Below are 23,767 nucleotides of genomic sequence, written 5' to 3'. Positions count from 1 at the left end.
GCGAGCTCTGCCATCCGATGTAATCCAAAACGCACGCCGCCATCTGGGCATGAATCCGTGGTCTGCTTACTGCGATGCAGCTTCGACTGGGTATTTCAATTTTACATGCATTTCTGAGTCTCAGACTGTTTCTTCGGTTGGCTTCTTCTTCTCTAATAACTTTAAAACCGTTTCAATAAGGCGTCCTCGAATGGCTTGCTCTAATTGATTTTTTTCTGATTTCTACTGCTGCTTAAGTCTTTTAAGTATCGAACTCGGGCCTTCAAGCCTCGATATTGCTTTTATCTCCACCTTTATAATTTGTAACTCGGTCTCTCCCTTTTATCCGCTCCTTCGCCTTTGTCTCTCGGCGGTTACTTGGCAGGGCAATGAGACCCGGAGATGTAAGGGTAGTGTCAAGTGCTGACCATTAAATGCACTCCTCCAAATCCAATTCTGTGAAGAGCTCCTGTGAACACGCTTCAATGAGAGCGAAGAGCTGCGTCTCCTTGCCTCTCACCGATCCTGGCTGGAACGAGATGAACAGTACAGCTCTCGCGTATCCCTGTATGCGCCAGAGAAAATTTCAGGTTCCTGTCTTGGCTGCGATGCCTGCTGATATCATTCGTGACGGGATTGGTTGCATGGCGCACTCTTTATGCAGGAGGTTCACGTCAGCTCACTGCTATCCGAGCGTGGCATGGCTCTCTTCCACCGCTACGCCTACTCGATCGAGGACGGGAACGAGCCGTTCGACTCCACTTAGGTATGAAATGCTGAAAGTTCTATAGGGAATAGTTGAATGCGCTGCTTCCCAATTGCTTCCCATCTCTGCTTGCGATTTGTCAGGAGGCGGGACGCATCGGACGAGCCTCGGAAGTGAAGTGAGAACTCGTTCTATTCGCTACCAAACCATTTAAACGGGGTGGTCATCACAGTATAGCCATAATGAATGTCACACATAATATATTCAGCTGCACGGCGCTGCAACCTTTCAAAAGTTTTCCAAATAAAGCAGTCATTGGCAGCTGCTCTTACAAATGGTCGGTGTAATGTGCGTTTTCTTTTTCGCTCCTGCACTGCCTGGAATTCAGCCAAATTCAACCAAGTTCCACAGCGATTACCAGACTGCGGATCATGTCACCAGTGGTCTTATGGTACAGCACCAGCATTAGCTTCGGGAGGTGTGGGTATGCGTCCCACTGCCGGCAGGTTATTAACCGATCTCCGCTTTGGCTACAAACCATCGCTCAGCGTCTCAGGGCACACAACTTGGAAAAGGAGCCTACATCTTCAAATCCCGTAACTGTCTGCTTCAATTCGTCACAATGGGATTGCGGTACGTGGAGGGAAGATTTTCCGTCTAGGGAAGGTCTTAATGTTCTTTCTTATGCATTTCACTCCCCATAATAACTAAGCACAAGGCTGGGAAACCATCCACCCGATAGGCGGCACAGGGGATCGAAGCTAGTACCACTCTTGCGGATGCTCTGCTGTAAAGTCAACAAAGTGCTCCGCGACATCGCCTCGGTGGCTTCACAGTATTGCTGTCGCTCGGAGGGAGTTAAGTCCAAGACAGGTGGTCCGTGCGCGCTCAGAACAAAGTAGCTTAGATTTAGTTCTTAGCATACATACGGCTTGCTGCTCATACCTGACGCGTTTGACCTCTGCATGCATGGCAGTTGAGTTGTGAGGCTTTCGCTTCCAGGATCTTTTCACAGCGTAAATAACATCCCTTAAGTATTGCGCTCGTCGGCTGGGGCGATCCTCTCCTCGCACTCTCTCAAGACCGCTAGCAACACTGGAAAGCACGAAAACCTCCATGATATGATAGCACATTATAGGCTATTATTATCTTTGTAAAGCCGGCGAATGTATTATGTAAATGGCTCATCGCGGCGCCTGCGCTTACGAAACGAAACCATTCGGGAAGAACAAGCAGATATTTTGATAGTTTCGTCACTTCCTGGCTCCTTTTCGCTCACTGACTTTGGGCATCCGTAGAGCGCTAGAGACACTGCCCACTTAATGCTAGTGAAGACGACGACAGCTGGCAGGAACACTCTCTCCAAAACTAAACACCCTTTCATGAATTGCAGCTAAATTTCCTGTGGCAAACAATGTACGCCTGCATTTGGTGTCCGTCCGGCGACCATCTGACGGCGGAAAGCTATCTGCGCGGAATAAACTCCTTGAATATTTTAATGGGAAAGATGCTACGTATACGGCGACGAAGGGCTCTGCGTCAGAAGACGAGAAAGACGCCGACGAGCTTCAGGACTTTTCCTCCTCCACACCAACCACTCGCCGCTGCCATGGCGTCCAGCTGCAGTGTGTGGGCTTCTAAAGGAGTGCTGGCGTCAAATGTGGGCAAATTCGGCGACCCCGACGTGCAGTCTGGATAGGACGCAGCACGACGGGAGCGCCTGTTGAGTATTAGTGACGGGCAAAGCCTCTGGTCTGACCCGGCTCAGGTTAGCCACCACAAGGATAGGGGGAAGAGAGGGGGGAGCTGAGGCCTGCGTGGGTCCATATGCTCGTCCTGTGCTGCCATTAGCTCTAGTGGCTGATAGATCCGTTCTGCGAAGCGACGGCCTCCAGCACCCTGTAAAGGGCGAGGCCATCAGCCGCGCCTGTCGCCGCCTTGCGCTGCGCCATGTACATCAGCCGATGGCGGAACTCGTCTATAGGCCTTATCCGGCGCTCGGCAAAGGGCGCGAGTGAGCGGCATCCCGTTGCTGCTGCCACCAAATGTTACAGGTCAACGCACGCCCAGAGAAATCCACTCAAAGTCGCAGGGAACAGGAAGTAGCCCCTACCGGCGGCGGCAACTGTCCAGTCTGTGACTCGAGCGCGTCACCTTCTAGTTTTTTTGCAGCTCTCTGTATCGGCGTATCCTGTAGCAATATGCAGGGTGTCCAAGCTAACTTTAGCCAAGGGTTAAAAAAATGGAACGCTCGAGATAGGCCAGAGAAACCACCTGTATACAGCCGCCCCGCGAGCCATCTGGTGCACCAGAGGCAATTTTTTGTTTTGCAATTAATTAGTAATTAAGATTATTTTTCTAATTTACTAACTATTGCCTTTAGACAGCAAATGTGATTTGCAAAGTTGGAGAGCATCTTCTAAAACCCCCATTCCACCTATTTACGATAAAGGAAGCTTCACCTGTATCGTTTTTCCAAGCCTTAAAGAAAGCCCGCTAAATACAAAAAATATCACGTGACTGGCGCATTTGTGCGATACGATTGTGCTGCTCTTAACCTGACTTTCACTGAACGAAACCAGCTGCGGCATTGGCTCCACGACCCCGCTGAGCGCGCAGGCCGATATATGTCTGCGGTGGTTCTTCGTCCGCTTCAGGCAGTCGGCGTATGGTCGGCGCGCCTGAGATGCAAGTCGCAACGAGCTCATCGCGCCGACTGCAACCAACGACAACATATCAGCCTACCGCTGGGACTGGGCTGTCGAGTCACAGTCGCAGCTGATATCTTTCACTCGGGCCACGATTGAGTGAAAGATATCAGCTGCGACAATCGTGGCGCACGAATGCGCCAGTCACGTGATATTTTCTGCATTTCACCGGCTTTCTTTAAGGCTTGGAAAAAGATACACGTGAGGCTTTCATTATCGGAAATAGATGGAATAGGGGTTTCAGAAGAAGCTTGCTAACTCTGCCAAACACATGTGTTGTCTAAGCGCAATGTTTAGTAAATTAAAAAAAATTACCGTAATTACTAATTAGTTAATTGCAAAACAAAAAATTGCCTATGGTGCACCAGATGGCTGGCAGCTGTACACAGCTGTACACAGTAGACGTTGACTAGTCCCTAGTTGATATTTGTAAGCTCTGCAGGGAAGCGCGCGACTGGGCGCAGAGAGCGCACGAGGCAGGAATGGGACAACTACCCCGCGTTATTGGCCCAATCGAACAGGTCTTTATGCTTGAAGTATGCTTTTTTGTGAAGTAGCTATGACATGCTTGGTACTCACAAAGAGACGTGATGGTGAAGTGCCTGCTTGTTTTTAGAGCCGAACCCTGAGAACAACTCGAGTTGTTCTGCGCTGTCAGACAACTTTCCTAATTGATCGAGGAACCCGAAATGACCGCTTTGCTCGCCTCTCTCACCATCGGGAATTAAAAAGGCTTCGAAAAGGTGCTATGTCAAGTGCAGAAAACATTTTTTCGTAATTATTTCTCTGCAATCGCTTGCGACTTGTTTTAAATTTACTTTCAAATTTGTTAAGCTCTAGTTTTTCTAGTTCATAAAACTTTTATATGCATTGAGCTCAGTGCGGGGTGCATTACAACTACCACCATTATGGTGCCTTTGTTTCGACTAAAGCGGCCCCTGGAGCGTGTACACGGAGCTCGCTGCATGCCGCTGACACAATGTGCTTATGGAAACTTAATAAAATTGCATGGAATCACTTTTTACGAGGCAATATCAATTACGCTGTGTGTAGCAAAATCCGTGCTCTGCTATATTTGATGGCAGAACAGCCAGGCGGCCGGTATGGAGCAGTTGTGGAGCAATAGTGTGTGTTGGAGCAGTATGAAGCAGGAAAAGCAGTTTAGGGCGGAATGGAGCAGTGACGTCCCGATCATAGGGCTCTTTTCAGGGTGGAGAGCAGGAATTACACACGAAATAAGACCAACAACAGGTTTAATAGAGATGAACGCCCCCGCTCACCCGACGGTCTTAAGGCTGCGTCTGGACGCCACTGCGGTAATCCGGTGGGAGATGAAGACATATAGGTGCGGGCAGCACTGATGATGATGGTTTACACGGCGAGTTAAATATACGGAGCTGGCAGGACTAGGGAGCCATCTTCGTATTTTCAGGCAGTCGTCCCTCGGGATACGAGGCTGCATCGACCTCCCCTAGCGCGTCTCTCGTTCCTCTGTGCCCCACGGTCCTTTCGCGCCTTTCTATGTCACCTCGGGTCCTTTCTTCCCGTTCTCGGAACCTTAGCCATCCTCGCAACAGCGCCCATGTAGCAGTCATTAGGGCGTCGTCCCTGCATTCCAGGACGTCGTTCATCGACCTTCCTTCGACGCCGGTTTTCGGACAAAAAGCGACATGGGCAGGCAAAAATTGTGGAGGTCCTTATCTCCCGGCTCACCGCGCAGCTCGGATCCCAAGCTCCGGCACAGGCAGCCCGCCATCGTAGAGCAAATAGAGCAGCGCTTCCATCTCTGTGAAATGTTTTCACTTGACGGAGTTTTTTCTTGTTGGTTGCTACACAGTATATCTAACAGGAGGTCGCCGTTTGCTGACTTCTTAATCTTGTAACCCTGGCCTGTAGCCTCAGTTAAGGTCTTAAATATACAATCGGGGACAAAAGCGGTTTTTTTCAGGGCCTTCCTTGGACATTCCTTTTGCTGGGAGGGATATCATGAGAAAAATGTTTGGAAGCCTTAAAAAGTACGATGTTCGGCCTCGGTGCCAGCCGCCACTCAGGGTAGCTAGCCACACATGGTTAACTCTCACCGCCTGGAAGTAGAAAACGTCCAAGCAAAAAGCAGACAGTGCAGTTGCGATAAAGAATATAAAAAAGAGAAAGGTGGAGAAAAGGACAGGAAAGGGCGACTGCCGATTTCAACTCGGTCGGGTCAGCCAGTACAGTCTACAGGAAGCTGGGGTCAAAGTGTTGCTGCCTCCGACGAGGGAAGTTTAAGGACCAAACACTCAGGATAGGCTTCCACCTTTTTCACCGAACATGGCGATGCCACGCACGGCTAAGAGTTTGCGCTCGGAGTACGTAGTGTCGTACAGTACACATCAACACATACTTTTGCAGCTGCCCCTTCCGGCGAAATTGACATCTAAGAATTAATTGTTCCCTGGCTGCAGAGTAACTACAATAACAATGCCTTGGGCTTTTCCGAGAAGCCAGTTATTATGCTTGAACCTGAAAGAAAGTAGAGGCGGAAATGACCAAAATGTAAACAAAAGGCGTCAGAACAGGAGGTGAATGCAGAAACAAATCGCTTTATTTACCAGCTTACATTAGTAAAACCTGCCGTCAAGGCTGCGGAAGGTAAGGTTGAAACACGCCACGGTAGGCTTGGCATTACTGAGTGGTGAATGTAGCGTTATAGCCAAGAGGTGTGAAGAGCGGCGGGAGAGGCGTGAACACCTTCATGGCGGGAGAGGCGTGAACACCTTCATATGCCGTATGTGAGTGTTCAGACCGTTCATATGATTTTCCAATACAGCGATCTGCACATGGAAGGCACGAACAGGGCGTCCAGCCGAATCTCGCGGAGTGATGCGCACCCATCCTGTTGGCTGATTGAGGACGATAGTATCGACTTCCTGAAGACCATGGAAAGTATATCCCACTCTCACGGAAATCCTGAAAACACAGATCAGAACAAATGTTAGCAGTACACAACAGTGGCACTGTGCGTTCGTGGTGCTATGCATGCATGGGACAGAGGCTGAATTTAACCAGCTCTAGCTGCTTCGGGCAGCCTCTCTAGCCAGAACAGGGGTTCTGAAACGGTTCCTCGCACTGCTTCGCGGGCTCCGCGAGCACCTACTGTGCTCTGGTTCCAATTCTTCTTAAGCGTACGGGACGGACGCAGTGTCTGGTTCTTCGAAACCCATTTTGTAGCGTTAGATATTGTTATTGCATTCCTCAATTTCGCGCCGTCAGCGAAAGCACTGTCCACAGCACAGACCATCGGATCGCACCAAGTTGCTGTGCGCCGCCTGCCTGCGTAGTTGCGACAGGAACGCTGGCGGGGGGCGGTTCGCCCGGTGCACAAGGCGCGCCAAGTTGCGTTTTCGTCATACCTATCTCTAGACATCCGGCTAAAAATGTGAAGCTGGCATGGCTGAAGAGGCGACGCTCATACGTGCACTCAAGCGCGCGTGGCGGCTGGAGTGGAGAGCACAGCCGCGTTAGTCCACCTAAGCCAAGAAAGAAAACCAGCGCATCTCATAGCGATTTTCATGGACAAGGTGCCCAACCGGAACCCAACCGAAAACCGGAACCGAGCCCGCTTTTTCGCCTGGAACTGACTGAACCCGAATTTTTTTTCCGCCACGAAATGAACCCGGACAGGAACAAATCGAAAGAACCGTTCCGAACTGGCTCACGGTACGGAATTCAGACCCACTTTTGCTGGAACTTACGTTCATAATTTTCTAGTTTCTGGCTGCTTGTAAAACGTTCTCGCTTATTTCCAAAGCGCCACTGCGCACCGCAAACTACGCAACCATATTGAAAAATTGTCTTTAGTAAAAAGATAAAAAGAACGAAGGAAAACATGTCGCCACATGCATGGCACCAATCTCTGGCGTCAGGCTATTGTTTCACCCCGAACACGGGAGGCCGCTGCACTGCGCAATGGCGCAATGGACAAAGTTGCCTCATACGAGAGCCTTTCTAAGCAGTGAACGAATAGCATATAAATCATAACTTGAGCTGCTGATTTAGATAAATATATATATTTATCTAATATATATATTTATATACATCTACAAAGGATCTGTTTTCACAAATTTCACACAGATAATTTTATTTTCCTGTCGTTCGACGACGTCGTAATGACTCGCATGGCACATGCATAGCCGCCATATGCGATGCGATGCCAGCAGATGCAATTTGGTTGACGAGACTTCAGCAGCCGATGCTGATGGTGGGAAGACTGCCTTGGAGGGCAATTTACCGCTCTGTTCTCGCGTTGTACCTACCCTCAGGACAAAGACGATCCCATAAACCGATTTCCCCATTTGCTTTCTCTTGATGTTGTCCATATCGAAGTCTGCTTGTTTTATTTGCCTTGGAAAGTGAACCTATGCCACGAGTGAAGCTCCGATTTTCAACTGTGAAAACTGGGTGGAGCAAGGAACTGAGTGGCCTTACTGGTACGAGTATTAATTCTCAAGCTCTGTTTAGTGTGCTGTAGTTTTTGCCTGTAAAACCGTGGTGTCGAAAAAAAAAAACGATGACAGTCTAGAAAGGTGGCACTGAAAGCTAGATGTATACCATTGAGAGAAAATGTAACTATGAGTAACCTGTTCTGCGTGCTGCGCAGTAACGAGGGTGGTCGGGAAAAAAACCTCGAAAAGCAGGGAGAGGGACGAGGTGAGGCGGGCGGAAGGAACCTGCGCCTAGGCCTTAAGGAAAATAACAGACGAAGGAATGGCAGTAATTGTGCAATCGGCAAACTGCAGCGTGAGACCCTCGATATTCGTTACGTTGGCAAGCGAGGAAAGGTGCGAAGCCAAACAGCATTTGGTCACCACATGGAAGCGGCTGCGTAGGATCGCCGGCACCGATCATGTACCGCTACAGGTGGCAACAGAATCTCCCAATAAGAGTTTACAAGCCGAGGATGAGCCTGAAGCGTTTCTTGAGGAAAGAGAAGTACACAGCCTGCTCTGTGCATTTGAAAAGATGCTCAGAATAAGCAGACTCGAGTGTTATGAAACATCGCTTGTTTATTTGTCTCTTGTTTGTTTGTGGGATTTAACATCCCAACGCGACCGACGTTATGAGAGACGTCGCTGTGGAAAGCTCCAGAAATTTCGACCACTTGCGGCTCATTACCATGCACTGACATCGCACAGCACACTGCCGACTAGCTATCCGCCTCGTCTCAAAAGCTGCCGCCGAGGCCGGGATGCGATCCCGGTTTCTAGGTCACAGTAGTCGAGCGCCCTAAACACTACGCCACCCCGTTGGGGCTTATGAAATTTAGGGAGACGTTGCGGGGCCAAGAACTGTATTCACTAGCTACAGTAACGTTCGTAGTGCGATCTACACAAGTCAGCGTCGAGACAGCATCTTCTAGACTAAATCAACAGCCCTTGTCAAGCCCGATTCCTCCGGTCTTTCTATGCTGGTGCTGGTAAAACTTTAATCTCCAACAGATACAGGATAGGCGTCAACCTACCTGCCTAGACGGCGGCCTGGAGATTATACCTAGCTGAGTTTCGGGGTGTGAGCTGAACAGTAGAGTCTCCCAGAATTCTGTTTTTGTGTCGTGATTTATACTTTAGATTTCCGGACACGGCCATTACATATGTACCAGATCCGCCCTATCTTCACATAGTCTGCATCTGTCTCAAAACTGTTCTGGGCACCAATACATGGCTACGGGTATGGATTCGGAAAAGTATTTGTTTGCAAGCGCCTCCAGATGATTTACTGGCTTTTATTTAGTGTTCTATTTGCCGGGGGGTATTCTACCCTATATAGCCGATAGTGCTCAGTAATCTCGTCATAGCTGACTAGCTTGTCCCTGCTTGCAGGAAGTTCATAGCCTACCCGGAAGGTGAGACCGTGGGCAAGCTTATGAACTCCCGCATTTCCTTGAAGCTGGCAGAGGCCAAATCAAAAAGCTAGCAGCATTTACTAGGCACATAGTAAAATATTTGCGAGCAGCCATGATGTCATGTCAGGCTTGCTGTAAATTATAGGACCAAACATACCAGTCTAGCTTGAGAGTGGTTCTAGGAGAAAGTATAGCGCGCAGGCAACCACGACACGAAACAAGACAGTGACCGCATCGCGTCGAGGCCACAGGAACGAGACAATTAATTCAGATCTCCGGCGAATACGATGATGACTGATTCCAACACGTAGCGGAGGGGCCATTTGTCAGCGCCTTTCGGCCCACGACACAACGGGTGCCTTTGGGTTTCGCCTCCATATAAACGAGAAATGCTAAGGTATCCGCGTGCTGTGTGGTATACAGTCGCACATATCGTATATAAATGTTTGGTCTTGGCGTGCGTGCTAGGTTTGACCTTGGTAGGATTTGAAATTTCTTCAGTAGGAGCCGGACGGAGAATTGTTTTACAGGTTGTAGTAGTGGCTTCGCTCTCGACTAAAATTTATGTGAAATTTTGTTTATCTGAAAAGCGCAACAGGAAACGTTTTCTTTTAACTTTCTTTCAACACGTGACAGCTTTAGCTGGTTATGGGCCAAATAAAAGAAATCATTTTCTCCCATCCTGCTCTAATTGTCGGTCACTGATATAAATATTGTAAGGTATAACGCGAAGGTCAGACTTGGGGGATCAGGTTTTATTTGAGACCTGAAGCCTTGGTCGCACACTGCAGCCAACCACACCCCGCGATGACGATGGGCATTTACAAGAGAGATCAGGATGAAGACGAAGCAGCACGTTCAGCCATGCAGAGGATGAAGCACCACACAGTGCCCACAATATTTTGCTCAGGTCTGCAAGCAAAGTGGAGCGCGTCACACCTGACGACAAAAACAACAGACGGACTAGAACATGAATTTACAGCGGTTACTAGATACGGAAACAGGAAATAATACTGAGCATTAAAAAAGCGGAGTAAGAAATGCGGCCTAACGTTATTTTAGTCCGTTTGAACCGGTTCGGGCCGGGTCGAATGGGATCGAACCAGAACGGAATGTGTCTCCGGAGCCGAAATCAATCTCGAATTGGAACCCAAACCGAACCGGAAAAATTTTAGGTTCGACACTCTGGTTCTCCAGGAGTTTTGATAGGCACTGAAAAATTTGAGCAAGTTGTAATAATGTCTATTGGAGTTACTTAACCTAAACTTGTCTAGGGCAAGCGGTTGTGATCCGGTAGCGGAGTAGTACTAATGCGTGCTGCGATCTGCGAGCGAGCGGGGAGAACGAAGAGGAGTGACCTGCTGAGAACACTTTGACTTTGACTGAGCAAATCATCATTATTATCATCGCACGTATCTAGCACCGGACCTCCACCGCACTCTCGGACACAACAATTACGCGGGAGTGCGAGAGGACGAACTAAAGCCGCATGCGCTGATCACTCTCAGTCACGAAGTCAAGACAGCAGCAGAGCAAGTGGACCAGAGAAAATTCCGCGGTTGGAGTGTAGAGGGTCAATGAAATTACTCGCGAGGAAGTGCTTGGCGCTGTTCCGTGTTAAAGTTTCGCAGAACCGTCAATAATTGTGCAAGACAACGGCGCGAAAAACCGTGCAGGGAGGCACCAAGCGACTAACACAAAACCGACCGATATGGGTATATTTCGCACACTCTCGCATTAACTGCAGAGGGCATACAGCAAAGACAAAAAAAAAAAAACAGTAAACTAAAAAAGCGAACCAAAACGATCACTCCGAAATTATTCATATCTAAGTAGCCTATCTCTTCTTGAATAAGCGAAGCGAAGGCACGCTCAAACATTTAATCACACTTTTGGACAACATGTGTTTCGCAAAGTTAATGTGGTTGCCTAATACAAGTGCGAAGGATTTATACTTTTAAAAAATAAGAAATGCATTCACAGGTTGCCACATGCATGGTTAGTGCGATTCTTCCGTCTATTGTGACATCGACTGCATGCTCTCTCAACCTGTCGCTTAAGCAGCGGCCAGTATGGCTGACACATGTAGTTCCACATGAGAAACATGAACCAACGCAATGGCTCAATAGTCTTCCCTTTTGCAGAATAATTTACCTTACATCGGGTACTTTATTTCCAATGGTTATTTTGCACCATTCTTCAACTTACGTCCGATTCCTAATATCGGATACCTGACAGGCAAGGATGCTTGCGTATTGCGCCGAGAATGATTTTGTTCTGTCGCAGTTCAGCCGGCTGGCAAGACCTTTCCCCCCGTACCACACGCAAAACGTCGGGCTCTACAAGATTTTTAGTTCCGAATCCCAGAATAAAGTCCGGCGCTCTTGCGTCTCTTATCTGCTTTAGAGAACCACCTGAAGGTTGAGGCAGAACGCGCTTTTACCAAGCCTTACAATCTGCTGCCCAAGTCGCTGATTGCATGAGGCGCTAGATCGTAGCCTTCATTCCCAGGGAACCTCGTTGTTCCCAAGCCCAGTAAGCTACCCACATATTGGGCAATCCACAAGTGTCTGATGCGGACAACAAAGCGCTTAGCCAAGGACCAAACTTTTGGCTACACTCTCAGCTTGACAGAGTGGCGCTGCTTTCGCTTGTGAGAGAGCGCATGGCGAGGGAGGATGCTGAGGAGCTGGATCAGCGAAGGCGTCGACGTCGTAAGGGCAGCTATATACAAAAAAGCCTCAAGGCACTGACGACGATAGCCTGCCTCAAAGCCGGTAGTTAATGAAGGCGGTTCCTCTGTGATGGAATGGGACACTTAAAAACAAAAACAGTCGCGAAGCAATTGCAGCTAACGTCAGTGCTTGTAAAACATGAAAGTTCAAAATGTCAAGATATGAAAAGCAGTGCAGAGAACTGCAGCTAAACAAGCTGGCTGATTAATTATTCATATCAAGAACCTCAGCTAGGCGCTATATACCTCTTAAAACCAAATACCAAATTTCCTTCTTTCTAGCAAGTTAATTGATAGCACTTGGTCGGCTCTGTTGCAACGGGCGTTATCATTAGTGACGATTAACGACCCGTTTCCGGTTAAAAGTGCTCAAGAGGTCACCGATTTTTTTTATTTATTTTTTTCATAAGCAAGAATTTGGAGGAGATGAGTGCTCTTTCGGTTCACCTAAAGAACACGTGTTACTCCTTTCCACGCAATGCAGGGTGCGATGTCGTCACAGAAAACCGTGAAGTAAAATCAGTCACCAGATTTCAAAACCCCTGTGGCGTAGACACTGCAAGCTTTCTTGAGTTGCTGTCCCATCTGCGCTCTGCCTTCGCTGAATTTTAAGAAGAGGGGACGTGCATAGGATCTTGTATGGCGCACTGACCAAAGATGCATGACGTCTATACTTATCTTCGTGAATTCGGGCAGCGGCTACTCTAGAAGCGGCGTAGCCAGGGGGATTGTGTCGCTGTCAAAACACCCCTCGAAAATTTTTGAGCTCTGCTTATCCCCTCCCCTCCCCCCAACCAACAATTCAAAGGGTGAAAAACAAAAGTGGAAAATCTGAAGCGTACACAAAAGACAAGTGGAAAAAATAACTACGCCATCTTGCCGGTTGATAAGAAAGGATTGGTTCTATTAACAGTGTTTAACATACAAAGCAACTAAGTCTATGAGGGACGACGCAGCAGAGGACTCCAGATACTTTCCCCACTGACATCGCACTGTACACGGCTGCTTTGCTTTTAGCCTTCGCTGACGGTCACGATTACATTCGCATTCTTGAATTCAGCAGTGGAGTGTACTAGCCGCTGAGTCAGCGCGGTGGGGCAAATTTAAGAATTTGGAGGCTGATAGCACAGGACAAAAATAACCACAGATCTTTTATATTTGCGGCTGGCATGGTTTAGAAACTACGCTGGTGGAAGTTCACGTATTGCAACCGGATGTTGAGGGAAAAAAGAGAAGCAGCGGAGCTATGTCGTGTATACGTTATCCTACAAACAACGACAGCACTGCTCCGGAGGCTCTCTTAATTTTTACTTCTGAGAACGTTCGGATGACCGGAGCTGAAAAAAATTCTAAAGGGCACTTTTGACCACTAAAGTGCGCTGAGGCGAAAGCCATTATGGCGCGGTGGATCGTATCCCGCCATTACGGCATCTCTATCTCCCTCTCTTTTTTTCACTTCCACCTTCCTCCCTTCCTTTACGGCGAGGTAGATCAGATGTGTCAGCGGAGAATTGTGACAGATTCTGCGCCTTTTCTATCCTGTAAATCAATTTGAAATGCCTCTGGTGCCTGATGTACTAACGCCTTCTAGACATCTGGGTCTGCTTCTATTTACTGTGTGGTGCGGCGTTCGAGGAGGCGTCAAATGAAAGGCGCCGCACGGGCGCCTGGATCGGACGCCCGGCGGGGTCAGCTTCGTCTATGCATGAATCCCTGGTGACGTCATGACCTGTCGTGACGGTACATGGCGCATCCCTTGTCGAACACAACCTGCATTCCATTGAACGTATCAAAGTTCACCGGCGTCTTATAATTATTTTACAGGAAATTAAAAACGCAGTATCTGTCACTCGCGCAATCCCGCTATCCTCACGGTAGAGAAGGAGAATTATGAGAACGTTTCACGATTCGGGGCATGACGCATTTAGTGAAGCGCTCACCTGCAGGATCCAAGGGATTGAATTTAGATTCCAGATTGAGATAAAGTTTATTTATTTTTAATTATTTGCATCGAAAGTGTGACACCGACAGCCTCTGCCGACAACTGCTGACAGCGATGAGGCATTAAAGGCTTTCGCCTCAAAATAAACACTCCCCTCTTCTTTGCATGGTTTCACAGAGTGCTCGTTGCTTCCATCACAGAAGGTCTCTCACCCATCTTCCTAACTCGTAGCAGTGGCGCCGCTAGGATCCCCCGCACCCGATGCGGAGTCTCGGCGTGGCATCGCCCACCCATCCCCGCATTTTAAGCACCGGATCGCATCTTCCTTTCTACCTCCTCTGTTCTCATGGTTTGCATTGAAGTCATGTTCTCACTGCACCCAAGCACGCAATGCGAGTGGGTATGTTTTGTCTTTTTAATACTTAGCTAGATGCAGCGATCGTGCCCCGCGACTGATAATTCTGCAAAACATCCCATCAAAAGTACATATTTCCGAAAAAGGCAGAAACACTAGCACGCGTAAGTTGCGAGGAAACTCACTGAGCAAGAGGCTTGAGACAGGTGATTGCCCAATATGAACGCACGATTTGTAGTTGGGTCCCAAGCAGAGCCTTTCCCATGCCACATGAGTAGGTGATAGCCTTCTACTTTGCATCCTCTACATTTAACGTTTCTCTTCTTCTTCCCTCAAAAATGCGCAAGGTAACTTCCGCATTCAGACTGCAAAGTTACCAATGCAGATTGATGCGATACCAACAGAAAATATTAAGCGCGAAACTACTTCCCAAACTACACCCAAACGTAGACGGGAGGGCGTCTCAAGGCTCATTTGTTTTGTTTTTTTACGCTTTCAGTAGGGAACCAAAGCTCAAGTTTCGCCGCGCGATGGCAGCGTCGCATTCCTGGTATGGTGTCGAAATGTGAAACGATGGAACGTAGCCCATGGCCTCCGAGATCACCCTCGCGCGCTTGTTCCTACTCGTCCAACTGGCTGAAGAGGCTGCTGGGACCCAAGACCTCCCGGCCTGCCGCTGAGGCGGCGGCTTCCACACCTTGACCTGCGTGTCGGGGGGTGGGTAGATCACCTTATCTGTTGGGCATTAAAGTTTAGTCCATCCATCCATCTCCGGCCGTTCCAATCGGCGCGCGCCCCAGCCAAATGTTGTAAGTTTGTCAGTTCCTCCAGGCGCCACCAGGCGGCAGTGCGCGCCTATGCGTCGATGCATTGTTATGGAGGCTAGCATCGTCCAGCCCGCTGGCGGCATATCTCCGCTGGCGGTTCTCTCGTTTTGTTTTTTTTTGCGCGTGTACATTGACGAAAAATATGTTACGAGCGTGTCACGTAGCCTTTCATTTTTAGCTGGTTTTCCAGCAAAGACTGACCGCAAGGTGTGTCCGAAATGTTTCACAATTTAAGTGTTGTGTTTACTACCGAAGCGGAGTGTTGATGTTCTTGCTGCGTTGACATAATGCGTTCCGTTCTACTTGGAATTTACGCATTGTGCTCGTGTAGATTGTTTTCTTTGCTTGTGAAACAGTTACTCGTCAAGACTACCTCGTGTAGGTGGTAGTCTTTGGGTGCCTAATGGTCACTCGTGAAGCCGGCAGGCAACGTTACGAGCGTATGCTCGAGTGGTCAAAGGCATGCATGTTTCTCAGCTGCAAGGCCTTGTTGCAGTTTGGTGAACTGATGAGACATTCGTTTTCCTCCCCATTTTTAATCCTAAGGCTTCTGCGCTTGCTTGCAAATATAACAAATTCCAGTGGAGCGTACATCGCTACATTCCATGTGTAGCGTACATGTCGCTAGCTTATGTTGCTTACTTCGAGAGGTGCTCTCTTCTAGCTTTGTGCAGCAAGAAAGGGCCACACCACTGAAACAACGAAGATAATCCTAGAAACGTTGCTTAGGCCACAGGTTATCAAAGCAGGAAAAATAGTAATTGATCAAGCAGCTTACAGAAAAAAAAAGAAAAACTGCTGAGCAAGATAGGAGCTGGGTGTTTAGTCTGGCGAGTTTTATCTTTGCGAATAGAAAACTACGCAAGTAGTCATCATGTGGTGATTGAACTTTGTAAATAACGAAATGTTTGTGTGTAGTTCTTGATTGTGCTTGCCCATATTGTTTTTTTCTTTGTCCATCTCATGAGTTTTGTAAATAAAGAAACATGTCTTGTTTAAATTGCTCAGTGTTTGCCTCTTAATTTTGTTCAGAAAGTGGCTAGTATCGTTACAACCGGCGGATGTTTAGTGCTAAAAATATTCTGATAAATTTCGCATATCATTGAAAGTTAATGAAAAATTGCTAACTAGTGCGGCAGGCGTGTATAATAGTGCCATTCTATACCTAATCATAATTCATTTGAATTAACTCGTTTGCTCGGCTTGGCCTTCTGCGTGTATAGGAATAGGAGTAAAAATTAAAAATAAAATCACTGCACCCAGTCTGTAGCATATGCAAACAAGTGAAAACAATAAATAAGCGGAAACTCGCGTGATAATTGCGCACATTTATGCTATGGCGGGCCGCGTAGTTTAAAAACGAGGTAATAGCTTATCCTCACTTTCGATCGTATAAGCTGATCCGCTTTTAACGGGATCACTTCCGAAAACATCGCATATACTCATATGACGGCAGAGGTGTCTGAACATGCCCCGATAACCCTTCACGTTTATCGAACTTTTTTTTTTTATTACGCAAGCTTGCCATAAGGCATATTATAAAAACACATGTAAATTGTTTTCCGTTAGGACTCTATCGAACTTGCGTGCTTACAATCTTCCAAGGCTGCTTTAAAACCGTGCGAGAGAGAGAAAAAAAAAGCTATCATGAGATACATCTAAGTAACCAATAATCATGTGGCTGTGGCGGAACTATTTAGAGAATTGCATTCGTGCGATGGATGTTTATGCAATATCGCCACGCTCGTAAATACTGTATTTAGCGAGTTAATGAACTCGCAGATGTACGGCGTGTATATACACACTGACAAAAAAAAAAAAAAAAAAAAGACGCGGAACCGCAGCAGAGAGCGCCAGAGCACGCATGCATGCTTCGGGCAGGCATGCAGCTTCGGGCAGTCGCTGCCCAACTTTGCGCATGTGGGTCTTATATTATTAGCAATTTAACGATAGCGAAATTGTTGGCTGCCGTCTTGCCCGTGGCATTTTAAAGCTTGCAGCTCGTCTGTGGTACGAGCGCAAGCTGAGGAAACTCGTGTTTTATAGTTTGCGCCAAGCTGCGGCGGAACACTTGGATGGATGGATGAAATATAGGAGCGTCACCTTTGAAACGGGGTGGTAGCAGTAGCTATCATGCTCATTTCTCTCCCTATATTTTAATTATTGATTTAGATTGGTTAACTAAACCATCATTCTATTTATTGAATTTTTGTTTCTAAATTACTAACATTATGTCACTTCTCTGCTTTTAAGCCACCAATCTTCTAGTCGTTTTTTGCTACTTTCCACCGCCGGTTATTGACCCGGCCACTGGTATCTCTAAACCCCAGAGCTTCAGGAACAGTGACTGCGCCTGCATCAATGCAAAGGTGCATAGGTGGCATAAGTGGCGAGCGCCGGGGTGCGGCGAAAGACGGTGCCACGCCACTTTTCCAACTTCGGCCGGAGAGAAACGTGCGCGCGGAGGTGATCTCGGAGGCCATGCGTAGCCGGAGCAGACCCTCCGCTAGCTTCCTGTGCACGTGCGAAGATCGAGTTGCGCCTGGCGGTTATTTGGCGATACAAAAACGCTTCCGCTGATGCCAAACGGAGGTACTAAGTAGCATTGTGTCATGGGCAGCCATAATAGTAGGCAAAGCGCCGAAATACGAGGCTCACGTGCGAAACTTTGCAGATTCCTTTTGAAGATTTTCTGCAAGACCTGTTTTCCAACTGCATGACAGCGTTCTATGAAGTCTCCTGCTCTTTATGGAAACGAAAAGAGCCAATTTCCCCCTTCTCCATAAACTCAGAAATGTTGACAGTTGACAAAGACAGCTTGGAGAGGCGTCAGAAGAGTACAATGGTTTAACACAATGCATACAAAGGGAAGGGGGTGGAGGATTATCCTGCTCTTCGCTCCCCGCGTGTCTCTTTGCCGATTTCCTGTGCTCTCTCCCTGCTTTGCATGTGCTCTGAAAGCAACCAAATCAACAGATATCCGGCGTGCGACGTTTGGAAAACATGTCTTGCTGAGAAGCTTTTACAGATTTTCACAAAATTGGCCAATAATTGAACCAACATTAATATTATTCATAACGAAAATAAAATATGTCGGAAGTGCCCTACAAAAGCGATCCTATAGTTATGGCTTGATTGACACTACTCGCACAGAGCACCCTATTCGCGCCACAGGTTTCGTGAATGCAAACCAAATATAAATGAAGCACAACCATTTAATAAGAACCGAAATAAAACATGATTGTAGTACAAGCTTAGATTTCGCTTGCCTTCCGAGCCAGCGAGCCGGTTATGTCGCGTACAGCGCGCGGAGCACTCACGTGTTTTTGAGACATCTAGCGTTCGTGCTTTTGAAGAAACACCTCCTTTGGACTTTAACTTATTCTTCTACTGCAAGATATGCATTAGTAGCGTCGTAATAATAAAAACAAGACCTTATGTAGATCTGATGCTACAGGCCAAAACGATAATCAAAGAGCGAGCCGCTTTATTTCAGAGTACTGATAATACTTTTGCAGTTATTAAACATATTATATAAGACAATATAATTACATAGCAGACCTCTAGATACACTTCCTACATGTCCGCTACTGTGGCAAACGCATTCACAATCAATAATTACTCATCGCCGTCTCCTATACAGTGCAGACGTGAATAAAACTTTTCTCGCCTCTAGTTATGTTTCCGCCGTGGAAATACGCGGCACGTTGTCCAATCATCAAGACGGAATGCAGGCAGCATGTCACGATGCAACTGCGAGGCCGCATGCTCGAACGAGAAAGCGCGCGGCGCACGCCGCGAAGGCAGCGAGAGTCGACGGCAGCCCAGTGTGTGTTTTTCTGCCACAGACTGGAGCTGCCCATCAGGAGCCGCAGGTATCGGTTATGAGATAGCAGAGTTCCTACAGCAAATATACCGGGATAACAAAGTAGAAATTACATGGGAAGGGATAAGAAGTACGGAAGCTGTCAAGGTATGCAAAGAGTTAAGACAAGGTAGTCCTCTATCACAGCTGCTGTTCATGCTTTATGAGATAAACATGGAACGGAAGATACATGAAAGTAACCTAAGTTTCAACCTCTTATATAGATTAGGTGGAAAGGCGGTAGAGCAACGCCTCCCCGGTTTGATGTATGTAGACGATATTGTGCTGCTAGCTGAGTCTGGAAGAATTGCAAACTCTAGTTAAGTATTGCGGAGACGAAGGAGACGCTCTAGGCTTCAGTTATAGCGCAGTTAAGTCGGGTCCGATGATTTTCAACTGCTCAACTGCTCAATACAAGGCCATAAAATACCGAGAGTAGCAGAATATAAATATCTCGGTATATGGGTAAACGAAGGATTGGCATGCATTGGAAAGCATGAGCAATCACTTAAGGCCAAAGGGCGAAGAAATGCCGGGATAATGAAACATAGGGCATTGTGGGGATACAAGTATGAGGTTTTGAGGAGTATTTGGAAAGAAATTATGGCGCCCAGGCTTACTTTCGGAAATGCGGTTTTGTGATTAAAATCAGAGGTACAGTCGACATTAGAAATAAATCAGAGAGCCGTCGGAGGATTAGCACTAGGTGCCCACGGCAAAACCACAAATGAGGCGGTACAGGGATACATGGGCTGAACATCTTTCGAAGTACGGGAAGCTAAGAGTGAAATATTATATGAGGAATGCCTGAGGAAATTGGACAATAACAGATGGGCAGCTAAAGTATTTAAATAACTATACCTAAAAAGCGTGGACTCACAATGGAGGAAAAGAACTAAACTAACCAGTTAGTATGCTGGTCACAAGGACGAAGAAATAAAGAGCGTTAAGCAACAGGTGAAAAACACAGAAGGTAAAAATTGGATAAATTCGATGGAAAAGAAACAGAGTGTGGAATTATACCGAAAGTGGAAAAGGCCGGTCAGGAAGGAAGCTTTCTTTGATAACTCAAGAGGCAGTGCCCTACTTTTTGAAGCTATATCAGGGCGCCTTAGAACGCGCAGCCACAAAAAGAAATTTAACAATGAAAATGACGCATGTGCTGTATGTGGTAACTCCAGCGAAACAATTGACCATATTATACACGAATATAATGGTATCCATCTGGCAGTTGAGGCAGGCGCAGTGAGTGTTCCTGAAGCTCTGGGGTTTAGAGATATCAGTGGCCGGGTGAATAAACCGGCGGTGGACGCTAGCAAAAAACGACTGGAAGATTGGTGGCTTAAAAACATAAAAATGACATAATGTTAGTAACGTAGAAAAAAAAATTGAAGAAATAAAACGATGGTATAGTTATCCAATCTAAAACAATAATTAAGATATAGGGAGAAAAATTATCATGATAGCTACTGCTACCACCCCATTTCAAACGGGACGCTCCTATATTCCATCCCATCCCATCCATCGCAGCGCCGCCCAGTGATGCTTTGGGAGCCTGTTGCGTTTCTCATTAGTATCATTATTTTACGTTTTTCAGAGAAAAAAGGTAAGAACGGCATAATGCACTACTGAGCACCCTTGGCTACACTCACTCTAAATTCCCCTTCTAAAGCACCTGGCCCTGCTAAAGGTGCCTTCCTGCTCATTATTATTTTTTTTTTTCTAGTCAGCGCGTGATCAGACTTGCCATTCCACTGAGCAACAGGCATTCCGTGCCTTTCAGCGTTTTCAAAGTGCGAGATGGATGTGTGAGTGGGCCGAGGAGCGAGAAAGGCATTGGAGATAAATAAACCAGACAAATTTAAAGCACAAGACTATAGGAGAAATCTGCCAGTGGGTGTCGGCTAACAAGCTCCCGCGCATGGGGCTTCCGATGGGTATCGAGTTAAGGCTGGTGTTTCCAGCGTGGTACACGCACGTGCACATTCCCGTTCCAATGTTAAAAGGGCGTGGAGTCTCTGGCATAAACTAAGGCATGTGTTTTCAAGCTCTCCTCAGACCAGGATAAATCCTTCTGATAAGATCACAGTTGTCAGTCAGTGTCTCAGCGGCACTATTGCATGCATTTTGGCATCTTTACACAATAATCCACTTCTCTCCCCGCACCTTCCTCCCTCTCACTGCCAAGCTGCACACCACTGAGCGCTGCACCCGCACCCCCCTCGTGACGCCACTGACTCAGACAGTTCTACGACGTGTAATACCGCCTAAGTGCTAGACTCATTGGTACAGGTCGATTACGAGGAAGGCGGAAGCCAAAGGGAGACGAGGAAGGCAGGAGACTGTTTGCCAGTGTCAGGGGAGCAACCAACACGAGCCTCAGCCCGCTACATATGGCAGCTGTAAAGAGAAACCGAGCGTGCAACTGCTCCATGACGTCACGAAGCACCGGACTCTGCTACGCTACTTAAGAACTGCGTCAATATGGCGCGGCATGTGGTGTCCGGCGTCTCATAACTGCATGCATCATGGCTTCACGAGGCACCCTGATGAAGGTTTCCCGGATTTTTTTTATCGCCTGGCTTATTTGACAGACTCATCGACACATGAATATGCGGTCAGCAATGCTGCGATTGCATAAGCGACCTTGATATAAGCATAACCATCATCATCATCGTCATAATCGTCAGCCGGATTATACCCACTGCAAAGCGAAGGCCTCCCCGTTTAACCTAGTCCTGTGCTAGCTGCAGCCATTGGACCCTTTTGAATTTCTTAATATGGTTCATCCACCTAATTTTCTGCCGCCCCCCGCAGCGCTTACCTTCCCTTAGAATCCAATTGGTTACTTTTAGTGACTATCGGTTAACCTCTCTTCCAGCATGTCCTGCCCATGCCCATTTCTTTTTCTTAATTTCTTCTAGGATATCAGTATCTTGAGTTATTTCTCTGATCCACTCAGCACGATTGCTACCTCTTAATATTACGCCTACCTTTCTGCTACTCCTGTCTAGATCATTAATCATTAGTTTCAGGTGGTCCACTGAGTTTCTTAACAAGACAATGTCATCAGCTAATCGCAGATTACTGAGATGTTCTCCATTGACCCTGATGTCTAACTGCTCCCATTATATGTCTCTGAATACACTCTCTAGGCAAGCTGTAAATAGCACTGGGGGAGATCATATACCTTCTTGCCTAACACCTTCCTTAATAGAAATTTTATCAATTTTTTTATGCAGAAGCTTTGCTGCTGTGCAGCCCCTATAGATATTTTCCAGTACTTTCACAGATACCCTGATCTCGCAATGCCTGCATGAATGCCGAGGTTCCGACCGAATGAAATGCTTTCTCGTAGTCAATGAACGCTAGGTATAGGGGCTGGTTATATTCACAGCACTTTTCTATCACCTGGTTTATAGTGTAGATATGATCAATGGCACCCTTTCCAAAATCCTGCTTGATCCTTTGGTTCATTTAAAGTCTAAGGTTGTCCTGATTCTACTAGCTATTACATTGGTAAATACTTAGCAAGGAACTCATAGTAATCTGATTCATCTGTCCTTAGCGTTCCTCTCTTATGAATTCAGATAATGTTAGCATTCTTCCATGATTCCGGTACTTCCGATGTCGTAAGGTATTGCGTAGACAGGGTGGCCAGTTTTCCTAACACAATATCCCCTCCGTCCTTTGAGAAATCTGTAGCTAACTGATCCTGCCCGGCTGCTTTTCCCCTCTTCATAGCTTCTAAGGCTTTCTTAACCTCGTCCTTCGTTACTGGCGGAACGTCTGGTTGCTCTTCTTTACAGCCAATTTCATTCTTGTCCTGACTACTAAGGCTACAGCAGAGGTCCGTTTATAACTCCTCGACTACCTTAATTATCTTGTCCGTGTTAGTAATGGCATTACCTGCCGTGTCCCTCAGTGCATACATCCGATTTTCGCGCCTATGCCTGATTTCCTCTTAACCACTTTCAGGCTACGACCGTCCCTTCGAGCATGCTCAATTTTCCCCATGTTATACTTCCTTATGTCGGTCACCTTGCGCCTACTGATTTGCTTTGATACCTCTACCAGTTCTATCCGGTCTGTTGGGTCGTGATATAAGCAACCTACCGTCAAAGAGACCGCGGAGGGGACAAAAAATTAAAAAATAGGTGACACACATTATGGCACATTCATATTGAAATCTTGCATCCCTCACAGAGATAAAGGCTTTTTTTTTTCTTTTCCTCAGACAGTAAGCACGAATCTTCTCTTTATATTTGGACGCATCATCGCCTACCTAAATATCGCATGTAAAACCAGTATTTACACGCTAGGGGCCACCCATGGAGCCCGTATACACACAGCTGGGTCAACGTAAGCGTCATCTGCACGCCTTCACACATGGCTGACACCAAAATGAGACGCGCCGCTGTTTCCTCGAGCAAAGCTACGCCATAAGGCATCGTAGAATGCGGAAGTATGATTGTAACTGGATCGTGTAACGTGCGACTGAACGCGTCTATATGTGGTCGAAAATATCCGGCCTATGAGAGCTTTGGCTGAAATACAGAACACTATACTGTGCAGAACACTACCGACGTCTCAGTGGTGGCGCCTCCGTTTGTGCCTGCATGAGCTAGCCTCAAAATTAGTACATAACTGCTATTTCCATTAGGTCTAGAGACACCAATATGGCAGCAGGCCCGCGACGCAATTATAAGCGAAGAAAATGCCGTTCCAATCCACGCTCCCACGTGAAGCCTTTGTCGAGTAGCGGTGCAT

Source organism: Amblyomma maculatum, unplaced genomic scaffold (assembly GCF_055883805.1).
Source record: "Amblyomma maculatum isolate TAMU_Amacu unplaced genomic scaffold, ASM5588380v1 scaffold_18, whole genome shotgun sequence".
NCBI classification, from domain to species: domain Eukaryota; kingdom Metazoa; phylum Arthropoda; class Arachnida; order Ixodida; family Ixodidae; genus Amblyomma; species Amblyomma maculatum.
The sequence above is the reverse complement of the archived record's forward strand: the minus strand, read 5'-3'. Positions refer to the sequence as shown.